Source organism: Cervus elaphus, chromosome 5 (genome assembly GCF_910594005.1).
Source record: "Cervus elaphus chromosome 5, mCerEla1.1, whole genome shotgun sequence".
Lineage (NCBI taxonomy): Eukaryota > Metazoa > Chordata > Mammalia > Artiodactyla > Cervidae > Cervus > Cervus elaphus.
In genome coordinates this window covers 110,377,669-110,390,307 of record NC_057819.1, presented here as the reverse complement: position 1 = coordinate 110,390,307, position 12,639 = coordinate 110,377,669, and the positions used below count along the sequence as shown (strand labels likewise).

The following is a 12,639-nucleotide window of genomic DNA, read 5'->3' as shown; positions in this document are numbered from 1 at the left end:
ATCTACTTCTGCTTTATTGACTATGCCAAAGCTTTTGACTGTGTGGATCAGAACAAACTGTGGAAAATTCTTCAAGAGATGGGAATACCAGACCACCTGACCTGCCTCCTGAAGAATCTATATGCAGGTCAAGAAGCAACAGTTAGAACTGGGCATGGAACAATAGACTGGTTCCAAATTGGGAAAGGAGTATGTCAAGGCTGTATATTGTCACCCTGCGAATTTAACTTATGCAGAGTACATCATGTGAAAGCCAGGCTGGATGAAGCACAAGCTGGAATCAAGATTGCTGGGAGAAATATCAATAATCTCAGATATGTAGATGACACACTTATGGCCGAAAGCAAAGAAGAACTAAAGAGCCTCTTGATGAAAGTGAAAGAGGAGAGTAAAAAAGTTTGCTTAAAGCTCAATATTCAGAAAACTAAGATCATGGCATCCAGTTCCATCACTTCATGGCAAATAGATGGGATAACAATGGAAACGGTGACAGACCTTATTAGTTTTGACTCCAAAATCACTGCAGATGTTGACTGCAGCCATGAAATTAAAAGACGCTTGCTCCTTGGAAGAAAGCTATGACAAACATAGACAGTATATTAAAAAGCAGAGACACTACTTTACCAACAAAGGTCCGTCTAGTCAAAGCCATGGTTTTTCCAGTAGTTATGTACGAATGTGAGAGTTGGACTATAAAGAAAGCTGAAAGCCGAAGCATTGATGCTTTTGAACTGTGGTGTTGGAGAAGACTCTTGAGAGTCCCTTGGACTGCAAAGAGATCCAACCAGTTCATCCTAAAGGAAATCAGTCCTGAATAGTCATTGAAAGGACTGATGCTGAAGCTGAAACTCCAATACTTTGGCCACCTGATGCGAAGAACTGACTCACTTGAAAAGACCCTGATGCTGGGAAAGATTCAAGGCACAATCTTCAATCTGAAGGACGACAGAGGAGGAGATGGTTGGATGGCATCACTGACTCAATGGACATGAGTTTGAGTAGGCTCTGGGAGTTGGTGATGGACAGGGAAGCCTGACGTGCTATAGTCCATGGGGTCGCAAAGAGTCGGACACGATTGAGCAACTGAACTGAACTGAAGGTGTACAATGTATTGATTTGATACATGTATATATTGCAAAGTGATTACCACTGTAGACAGCTTTTGCTAACATCTCCATCACATCACTACCATTTCTTTTTTGTGTGAGAAAACTTAAGATTTACTCTCTTAGCAACTTTCAAGTACATAATACAGTATCAATAATTATAATTGCAATGCTGCGCATTAGATGCTCAGAATTTACTCATCTTCTAACTGGAATTTTGTATCCTGTGACCAACATTGCTCCATTCCACAGTACCCCTTGGCCCCTGGTTCTATGAGTTCAACATCTTCAGATTCCACATGTTATTATATACTTACATATAATAAGTCTTTCTCTTTCTGGCTTATTTCATTTAGCATAATGCCCTCGTTTCGCATATTAATACATATCACACCTTTTATCCATTGTCCATTGGTAGACACTTCGGTTGTTTCCATATCTCGGCTGTTGTGGATAATGATGCAATAAGCAAGAGAATCAGATACCTCATTGTGATGCTTTTTCATTTCTTTTGAATATATGCCCCGAAGTGGGATTGCTGTATCATATGTTAGTTCTATTTTTAATTTTTTGAAAAACCTCTATATAATTTTCCATAGTGCCTGTACCAATTTACACTCCTAATCAACAGTGCAACAGGGTTCCCTTTTCTCTACATCCTTGCCAAAACTTGTTCTTTGTTGTCTTTTTAATAATAACCATTCTAATAGATGTGAAGTAATGTATCAATGTGGTTTTGATTTGCATTTCCTTGATGAGCAATGATGTTGATCACCTCTTATTGGATATATAACTGATTAACTCTAAATGAATTAAAGATTTAAACATAAGACCTGAAATCATAAAAATCCTAGAAGAAAACAAAGGGGCAAAGCTCCTTGACATTGGGCTTGGTAATAGTTTTTTGGGATACACCTAAAATACAAGCAACAAAAACAAAAATCAGTCAGTGGGACTACATTAAACACCTACTCTCCTTTATACACTACCAACTCCTTTTGCTAGTCAAGCTGGGTCTATAGAAAAACAGAGCCCATATATCAGTATTTCCCACGAGTCCTTTCAATCCTTTTGTTGTTTAGTTGCTAAGTCATGTATGACTCTTTTGTGACACCATGGACTATATATAGCCTGCCAGGCTCCTCTGTCCACGGGATTTCCCAGGCAAGAAGACTGGAGTAGGTTGCTATTTCCTTTGGCTCTACATAAAAGTTTCATTTTTATCATTCATCCTTTTCTCCATCAGAAATCATAAAAACCATCAAGTATAGTTTTATAATGAGAATAGGAGAGAGGAATTCTGAATATTGTTCCTTACTCTGTGCATTTCCTCAGACATCTAATTTGGAAGTCAAATGTAAATTAACATTCCTGCTTTCCCACAGCTGAGTAATATGGTCTTGAGGAAGTTCTTAACCTTTCTGAATCTTAATTTTCTCATCTGTAAAATAGGGTTGGTAATATCTAGTTTACAGGATTACTGGAAGAGTTAAATGAGATATTACATAGAAATCAGCCAGTACGATACCTGGCATGTACAAGGCTTTCAACAAATGGTTGCAATTTTAATTTTGGTAATTAGTAGCTAATTAGCTTGGGTAAAAGTTTTTGAAAAGATTGGGAAGGCTACATCAAATGCTTGGTGGAAGGAGAATATATATAAACAAGTAATTAATTTAAAAAAAAGACAAAAGAGACGTTACTCGCGTTACTGTGATAGACAGGTTTGGCTGTATAATGCTAAATTTTAGGTATTTTTGAGTGTGAGACTATTGTTAGACCACAGTAGGGAAGTTGTTTCAATTATATAGGCAAGTACAGTATATAAGAAATATGAAGCCTGGAGTACATCACAGGACTTATTTTCACAACCTTCAATGAAAGGCATTATGCAAGTATAAATTATACACCTTCATGCTTATAATTATACCTAAACCACATATTCCCAGAAGATTTCATTATGTAATTTTTCACACTTAACTTCGTTTCCTTTATAAAGCAATGTGCCATAAAAAACCCTCCGTAGAAGAAATCATTACTAATCACATATTTACTATATAAAGAAAAAATGCTCCTCTAAACATTCATATTTATATTGCCACATTAGCTACTCTGAAATTGTTATTGGACAAAACTAATCATCTATTCATGGCAGGTAAAATATTTATAAACATGATTCAAATTACCTACATTCAGAGACTTCATAAAATCTTTTTCCAATAAACTTTCTTCTAAAAATTCAGAAATATATTAATAGCCATTAAATTGCTGTGTGAACATTGCAGGTCACTTGCCTCCAATTCTGGCTTAGAATTATGCAAACTAGTTTTATCCCCAAATTCTCTCCATGTCCTGCAAAATTTTTATAAGAAAATTCTCTGCACTATAGTCATTGCAATGGCATTAAAATGGCTTTTCAAATGGCACATGCAGAATCTCTAAATATTTGAGCTAGAAAAGCAAAGATAAAGTCTATGAGTTCAGCCCAAAGGCAAATAGCTAACTAGGAATTACCAAGTAGATCAAAGCTACATAAGCATTCAATAGGCATACAATATTTACAACCAACATCTACAATATTCCCATAACAAACGTACATACACTTGACATCTTCCTCAAGAGAAAGAGTTCTTTTTGGCTTGAAACCAGCTTAATATAGTAATTCCCTGTTCCTTATAATTGTTCTTTGTATTGCTCCTCTTAACTAGCCAGATAATTTTAATTACTTCATCAAAGTCACTCAGTAAATTGTACCAGTACCACAACTAGAACAGTCTGTTACAAACCTGATTCCATGTTTCATTACCTGTAGTCAGCAACATCCCCCAAACCTAAAAATTTCACAATAACAGAAAATGAAAAATATATCCAATAAGCAACTTACAGTTTAAGAGAATGGCAGGGTAATTACATTCATTGAGTAGAAACAAAAGTAAGACTATTACATAATATTTTGTTCCAAGACTCTAACTAAAATAGTGTACATAAGATATTAAACTTGAAGGTGTGAAAGGAAATGATACATGATTGCTAATAACATGAAATAATGGTTAATCCAAAACAGAGACATAGTTCCTACTAGCCAGGAAAATTTTTGGTAAGAGAAGAAAAAAGGGAGCAATTTCTGAAAAAAAAAATACCAATATATAACACACTTATATAGAAACTCCTCAGTACTCATTTTTATGTAGTTTTGACTATGAATTACTAAAGCAGGTTTAAACTGATTGGTCTATTTGTTATCAGTTATCAGTTTGCTAAATGCTCCTTAGACTATAGGGATCATTAGCTTATCAATTAAATAACAGCCAGCTGCACATAGGGTCTCGGACAAGAGACCAGCTTGCTTGTAAACATATATACACAAACTCAAGTGGAAAAGAAAGTCCATTTTAAAATGCACATTCTGAACTGCCCACAATAAATATTTGACACAGCTAACCAAAATGTTTTAGCACACTCTTACACCTTAGATAGCAGCAGGATAAAGCGGGTAATAGAACAATTCAAATTAGAAAAACTCAAAGCTACAATGTAAATTTATATGAAAAGAAGTAAAAAGTAAAAACAGACTTACTCAAGAGGAACTGGTATACCTTTAATTTAATTACTATTATTTAATTACTGTGTATTTAGTAACTGGTATTTAATTTGACAAATATTCAATTCTCTTACAGATTACTTGCAAGTCGGTCTGATTTCTATGAATTCCTGGGAGAACTTAAGTCAAGAGGTAACATTTAATGGAGACATGCTCTGATTAATTATCTCTAATTGATCTGTCCAACATACGGTGAGTTATGAAAGTCATCAGTGATTTCCTCTTATTTTTAAATAGCAATAACTCTATGTAAAAAGTTATATTTTATAGGTTTATCAAAGTATAACTCTTATCAAAAACATTGAAGCACTAGCTAAGATTGTATCAAAATTGGGACCGATTCCAGGTTGAAAATAAATTTTAATGTTAATACTTGAGGCAGATTGCTAAGGTGTCTTAGCCAACTTTTTATCATAACTGTGTCTACCTAAAGGCAAGCAACAGGAATGCTGGGAAATAGCACAAACAATGATTTTAAGAAAATAAAAAAATGATATATACGTACAGAATAAAAGTATATAAACTTGTGCAGTGTATAGCAATATAGCTACTTGTAATATAACGTGAATAGTGTGGCTTCAGGCAATCGAATAGAGAAGTGAAGCTGAACGCTGCTATACCAACCAAATGGCAAATGTGACACCTGATAATGTAAAACAGAGGCATCCCCAGGGCGCCATGTAAAATTATTATAAAGCGGTGAAATAACAATATAAAGTTAATTTTATTAAAATTAACAATACTTCCCATCAGCACGAGACAATCTATATTCAAAATTAAAACAGTAGGAATGTTTATCTATTTAAGCATTCTGATAGGCTAAATATTGTTGACTGTTAAAAGAAATAAAGTTTCTAAGCCTCTTATTTTTTATTATACATTCATAAATACTCATCCTTATGAGCATCACCATATTCAAAGGCCTGAAATTAAAAACATGTTTTCTTATGAAATTTGGCATATCTGGCATGTTGCTATAGAAATGTCTCAGCCTACTGTTTTTTTTTTTTAACAGAAGTTTGATGTCTTAGAAATTTAAAAAAAAAGGATAAATTGGTCAAATTTTGCATGGTATTTTTCAAGTAGTACAATGAAATAGAAATAGGTAAAATTAGTAATTTCATGATATTATCTAAATCTTGATGTTTGCTGATTTTTACTACTTTCTATTGTTTGCGGAACTGATCTGCATACACTTACCAGTTATGAGATTTTATGTTAAGTAAATATATCAATTTTTAGGCATCTTTAGCTTTTAAAAATGAGTTTCTTCTTGACTGTAAAAGGAATACAAGGTCACTGTAGAAAAGAATTAAAAGGATAAAAGTGCAAAGAATAAATATTACTCCTAATGTTACGTTGTAAACTCTAGCCATTATTAACACTTCGGAACACAACCTTTCAGTACTTTTTCCTACGCAGTGATAAGCACATGTACTTTTTTTAACTTTTATTTTATTTTTAGTACATGTGCTTTTTAATTCTTAGTATTTAACTAAAAATAAACCTGACTGAAGGCTATACCATTTTACAAAGTGAATTTTATCTTTTCACCTAAACTAAAGGAATATTTCACAGCATATATTATGTTTCATCTAGAGATAAGCTACAGTTATATGATAAACTGCTTCTAGTGAAGAACTGAACATTATAGTTTCAAATCTAGGCATTAGTTGGTCAATAGCACCATGGAGTGGGGTGGGGGATATATTCTATGGATTAAGATGAATTTTGTCATTATGGAACAGAAGAGTTAATTTATGAGATCCTGAAATTTCAAGGAACATCCTATATTTTAGACACTTGGAAAATCTGTTTTATATATTTGGAAATCTATAAATTTACTATAATAAAGATCCCTATAAAAGCTAGTTTTATGTCCTTTATCTTTAAAAATGAAAACCTGGATTATATAAGGTAAAGCAAGGGAGAAATTTAGGAATTATTTATAATTAAAGATGATTTGCCTTTTAATGCTATTATCAAAGGAAAGATAATAGCAAACCATATTATGCTATTTGGTATGCTATTACCAAACCATAAAAAACTTATGTAACATTATTAAATTTAATTTAAGCCAAGAAAATCTAAGCTTATCCCGAACCCATTCCAAACTGTTTAACTCTGGCCACTGAGCTGAGGCTATTACAGCAGGTGTTTATCAGACAATTCACTAGAAATTTCATAAGATCAATGAAGTTAGAAGATAAACAAGAATTTTCCCAGCCTCTTTTATTATTTCTAGATGGCCTCTTCTATGTTTTTAAAGGGAAGAAGGCAAATCTTACACTCCTACACTCTCTGAGCACATGGTCTCCCTTCCCTATTTCATTTCTCTCATATTTTATATCATATCATACCATTTATTGCCCCCCTCCCCTTGGAGGAAAGTAAACTCTGTTGGAGAGTGGGGTTTTTACACTGACGAATCCCTAACACCTAGAACGGTACTAACACATAGTAAGTGCCCAATTAGTATCTGTTGGAAAAATTAATGAGTTTTCCCTAACTGGATACTTAGAATTAGCAGAAGTCAATTTAAATCTTCAAAACAAAGCAAGATTCTTTTTAAAAACAAGAAATTTAAAGACATTTCTGCTCTAAAGTTGGATTTCTCTTACTTTGGAAATATATTTTAATAAGTTTTGGCTTCCTTGATAGGGTTATTTTGATACCAACAATTACTAGAGCCTACTTCACTGAAAATTTGCGAATTCATTTAAAACAATTTCCGAAGACACCATTTTTTTGCCACTGTTGCTGGAAAAATATGATTCTCTCTGTTCTCCTTCTCGTAAAAAATATACTAAGCACACCAATCCAGGTAGCTGCCTTATCGACTCTGCCTCATCTATTCTTCTGCTAAGAAAATTCTATACCCTGTATTCTTATTGAACAAGAGTACCATTCTGAAAAATCTGTGTACTGGTAATCAAACCATTCTGCAAACAGGAATGCAGATTCCAGTGATAAGATGAGTGAGCAGGATGCAAGAACACCTTAAAGATCACCTGCCATACTTGCGTTTGAGGTGCTCAATGGCTGTTTACATCAAGTGCCATCTGGCTCTATAGATATAATAACAATTATTCCATCGAGGTGTGTAGCTCCCTAAATCATATTAATATACAATGATTCCACTAGTCTTATAGGAGTTGATGTCTTTGTATGCTCCCATTTAACCTGGGTAATGCGCTAAAACAAGACTGCCTCATCATTAAGAATTGATTTTTTATTTATGTGAATGTCACTGGCAATCCCATGATATCCCTTTGTAATTCAGTTGAACAGGACTGCACACTAGTGTTAATCTATTTTTATGGCATATCTTTAAAAATTTGCAACATCTTGCTACATTTGGATATTTACATAGAGATTTGTGTTCCCGCAGAAAGCTGTTGTTAGCTTTGGAGACCCAATTCATACAGCAATAGGGCAAGTATCTAATATACTTCATTAGCTATCTTATATCAGATAAGGGTTTTTTTCCTTAAATTATTTAACCTTGGTAGAACTACTCAGATGACATAAATTACAAGTACACTAATGAAAATCATTAGTTAGACTATTCAAAAATAAAACCAACAGGAGTAAAATTAAAACATTTCTAAAATCAGCCCTTTGGAAACATGTTATAAAAATAACTTTGTGCATTTACCATGATCACTCATTTCTTAATGTTGTTGTTGGTTACTTATTTAGACACTGACATCAACAACTTTTCTGATGTGCTAATATTTGTAAAAATGTTACACTGCTTTTTCTGGCTAATTCAAATCTGATTTAAAACGTTATGGTTATAATTATTTATAAATGTGCCCTAAAGACTTTTGCTAATTTAAAAAATATTACAATAAAACAATAAACAGTAATCATGAAAAAAATAAATATTTTTAAAATACTGGGGAAAAACACTGTAAAAATTACACTTTAAATCTAGTTTTCCTGAGAGTACTTACAGGATCATTAAACAATTACCTCATGGGGAAGTTCTGTCAGAACACCTTTCATATTTAGGTGCATACTATAGACTTGAATCTATTTAGAAAGCAACAGTGAGCTTCTTTTAAAAATCACAGAATTTGGAGTTGGAGGAGGTTATGTTATACATGAGGCTCTTGCCCATTATATACTGTTGTTTTAAAGACAGAAATTGCTCTTATGCTCCCGAGAGTTTGTCACATACAATTAGTGATAGAGCAACTCATTAGGAAGGTGAACAAGTTTCAAGACATTCAAAGAAGTGAGGCAATACTTCAAATCTAAAGGACTTTGCATAAGAGTGTCACTGAAAACTAAACTATTTTAAGATTCTTGGTCTAGAGAAGTCTCTAGTACATTTCATGGATTATTTAGACAATTAACAAAAAAGAACACTGAGGTAAAAATCATTATTATAACTTGAAAAGATATGTCCTAAAACTTAATTAAGGGTTCAAACTTAAGAAAAACATTCATAAAAATCTATATTTTAGTTAAAATTATGAAACTAATATGGTTTTCAATGTAATCCACTAGTACCTGTCCTTAAACTGTAATTTTTACAAATATGTTTCCTGAGATCTGTGCAAATTATATATTGTACATGTCATAAATAACAAATAAGTAACTATGTGCTTTTGTATTCAATACACAAATATATTTAATGCTCAGATATTTTCTCTATATAGAGGTCCACAAAGAAGCCTGGGGACATTTCTCTGTGCTCTTCAGAACTAAGTGTGGTGAGCAATTATCAGGAGTAATATATGTGTCAGTTTTTGAGTACACTATTGCTTCTAAACATTATTAAAAAACCACTACACAAAGATGATAAAAGGTGGATTAGTCACCTAAACGCCTATAAACGGAGATGTAAGGTCAGAGATATTCCCCTCACTCACCCTGTTGTCTCACACAGGGTTGGCTGGTCACAACTCATACCCTGGTGTGCGCGAGGCATACACCGTGGTTCAGAGTTAATACTGGGGACTGGTTCACAGGCTCACAAGTCAGATTTTAAGACATAATAATGGTGATGTCTATGATACTATTCTAATGCTTTATTTTGTTAAAATAATTCTTCATTTTAGGAATAAGTCAAGTAAAGAAGGAACATGGAGTCAGTTTGAAATCTACCTCAGAGTTCACCTCAATCGGTGAACAGTGAATGCTCTGACAATGACATTCACAACAGCATCGCTGCTGGGTATTCCTATAATTTGCTCTCTATGATCGTCCCTTTAAACAAAAAGCTCTGTACTCAGCATGCAAAGAAGTTAGAAGTGGGGAAAGGAGGGGGAGCCACACATATAAGAAGAGCGAGGGGAAAAAACTGCAGATCAATCATTTATAATTAACAAAAATCCGATTGGTGCTTTAAATAGAGATCAATGTGTTCCAGGCTGCCTGGATTGTGGGGATGTATTCACCTTCTCGTAACTCTCCAAGCAAGCTGTCACACCTACAGAATCACCATTTGTTTTCTTAACAAAGCTTCAGGGGGCGCCAGGCTCTCATTGAAATTTCATTAATCTAATGGAGTAAAGTCCTATAGAAAAAAATCAAATTCTCGTTGGACGAGATGCTACCTGGGAAAGATAACCTCTGTTTGAACTCTCAGACTCGGATCGCTCTGCTATTAGTCTGAGGAAACAGACAGCAACAACGCTGATTACAGCCACCGGCCTCAACAATTTTTTTTTCTAACTAGCAATTTCGAGAGCAAGTGCCACAGTGTCAGCTAAAGAAACACAACTGCGGGTTTTCTGCAGAGCGAAATGGTTCTGAAATGTCACTGAATAGCTCACAAAGGATGCCAGTCTATGACAACAGAGACATAAGCATGTAGGAGAAAGGGCCCACACAACCTCCTTTCAAAGGTATGTTGTTTACATGCATGTAATTTGTGAAACCCACAGCTATTCAGTTCAGGGATTTCACAGAAGTCTAAACTAAAATCTGTTTGGAAAGCAGTAGAGAGATTCTTCCAAGAGTCACAGAAGGCTGGGGGTGGGGAGATTATGATGTATTCACATAAATAGGTACATACATAGTGGTTGAGAGTCTTCAAGTTTCCAAGACATCAGTTTTAATTGTTATTTGGTGATCATATTTTGGCAACACCTCCAAGTAATTTGATTCACAAGTGTGCAGATTGGCCCAAATATGTACATGTAACAACATTTGAAAGGCGATTCCTCATGTTAATTCCTCAAAATTCCTTCCAGGAATGTCCCCATGGCTCATCTGATGCTCACATGGCAAGAGTATAGGATGGGTCATGTACATGGTAAAAGGGCCAATATGAGACTAAAGCTGCATCTATCCCAAACTAAAATCATTCTTCATGCTGCTTGTTTTTTCCCCTATTTAAACATCTATTTTTAAAGTTTAAATGACTAATAGCCCAGAGGCTTTAGGTGCCCTGTACAGAGTCCAAAGAGAAAATGAAACAACCTGTAGAAACCCCACTGCTAGGCTCCTATGTGAACACTATGCTTTTAAAGAAGCAACTGGGCTAAACGAAGTAGACTTTAGCCAGGCAAGATCACAGTCAAGTTCAGCACTGCTTTCTGATTCCATCAGCTCCGAGGTATGGAGGTGATTGTGCAAACCTTATTTGTGTTAAAGGAGAAAACCAATCTTACTTTAAAGTAAAAAGAAGCAAGTTATTTGGATGAAAACTACAACTTATGTTTATTTTTAAAAAAACAAGGATCTAAAAATTGTAGTACATAATAAAGAGAAAAAAAAACAATATTTTGAAAAAATATACATCCTAAGTAACAACTGAGATAACTGAAAAAATTCTGAGTCTATCTTTAAGATAATATTTTTATTTTACAAAAAGTTTATTGCTTTTCACCTAGGTCATATAAAGCTTACTGCAGGTCTGCAGGTCAGGAAATATCTTATTTCCAAAGTAGTTCACAGGAGTGAGTCACTTCCTATTATATATTTTCTCCATTACTCTGTTTATGGGTAAATATTTTTCTACTTGGGATAGATTTAATATTTTTTCTTCTGGGTCTAAATTTATCCACAAAGACTTAGCTTGTGTTCATACATAATTCCTTTAATTTCCTGTGTGAGATCCACCTGTAGAATTATACTTCCTGCTCTCTATCTACATCCCATTTAAAGATGCCACTGAAAGTATATAAATTTTTAATTCTAAGCAACAGAAAAATGGGTAAAATAACACATTGATGTGTCTATGTGTATGTATTGTTTATATAAACATATGTAATATATGCAAATCGATACTCACAAAAAGTTTACCTAAGTTAAGATTATTCAAATTGATCCTGGGAACAAAATAATACACCTTTTCTAGGCATTCATCCCTACTATAGAGACGGAGAAAGAAAGATTGTGAGAGGGAGACACACACATTCAGATGAGCCTTCAGGGAATTGTATGAACTTTTGAACCAGAGGCGGAGAGCCAGAGCCCAGCCTGTTCCCACTTTAATAAACATTTTTTTTCTTCAATTAATTAAGGTTTGGAAAGAAAAAAAACCACAGAAGAGAAGTAATTTAGCATGCAACGCATACTTTACAGATGGATCCTACCTTCGGATGCTTATTAAATCTATGCATGATTGCGCTGGAGAAAATTAATTGCATTGTTTCTCACTATTCAAAAGGGGGTTGCAAACAGCTCAAAAATAAAAAGGAAAATGAAGCAAGGTTGTTGTTGTTGTTGTTTAAAAAAACAGCAACAGTATAAAAGGAATACTTTCAAAGTCCTAAAACAATACCTACAATTGGCCTAAGAGCACAAAAAATTCCTTTAACATTTTTTGCTGTTTCAAAATACTGTGTATGTTGCCAGAATATACATATCTATTTTAAGTTTACACATATCCTGGCCTCACTAAAATTTCCTACTCAGTGGCATTTGAACTATTCAATTAAGTGGTGAGTTTTTGTTCAAATCCTGCTGTGA

At 34.0% G+C, this 12,639-nt stretch overlaps 1 protein-coding gene and 1 long non-coding RNA gene across 3 annotated transcripts in view; one reads left to right on the top strand and one right to left on the bottom strand.

The window, feature by feature from the left end:
* SKAP1 (src kinase associated phosphoprotein 1) overlaps window positions 1–12,639 on the bottom strand; it is a 292,018-nt gene that overhangs the window by 138,872 nt on the left and 140,507 nt on the right. The gene's annotated exons all lie outside the window — the stretch shown is intronic.
* LOC122694920 overlaps window positions 10,400–12,639 on the top strand; it is a 13,452-nt gene continuing 11,212 nt past the window's right edge. The window contains exon 1 of the long non-coding RNA XR_006341279.1: window positions 10,400–10,568. This is a non-coding gene — a long non-coding RNA (uncharacterized LOC122694920). The remainder of the gene's footprint in view (window positions 10,569–12,639) is intronic.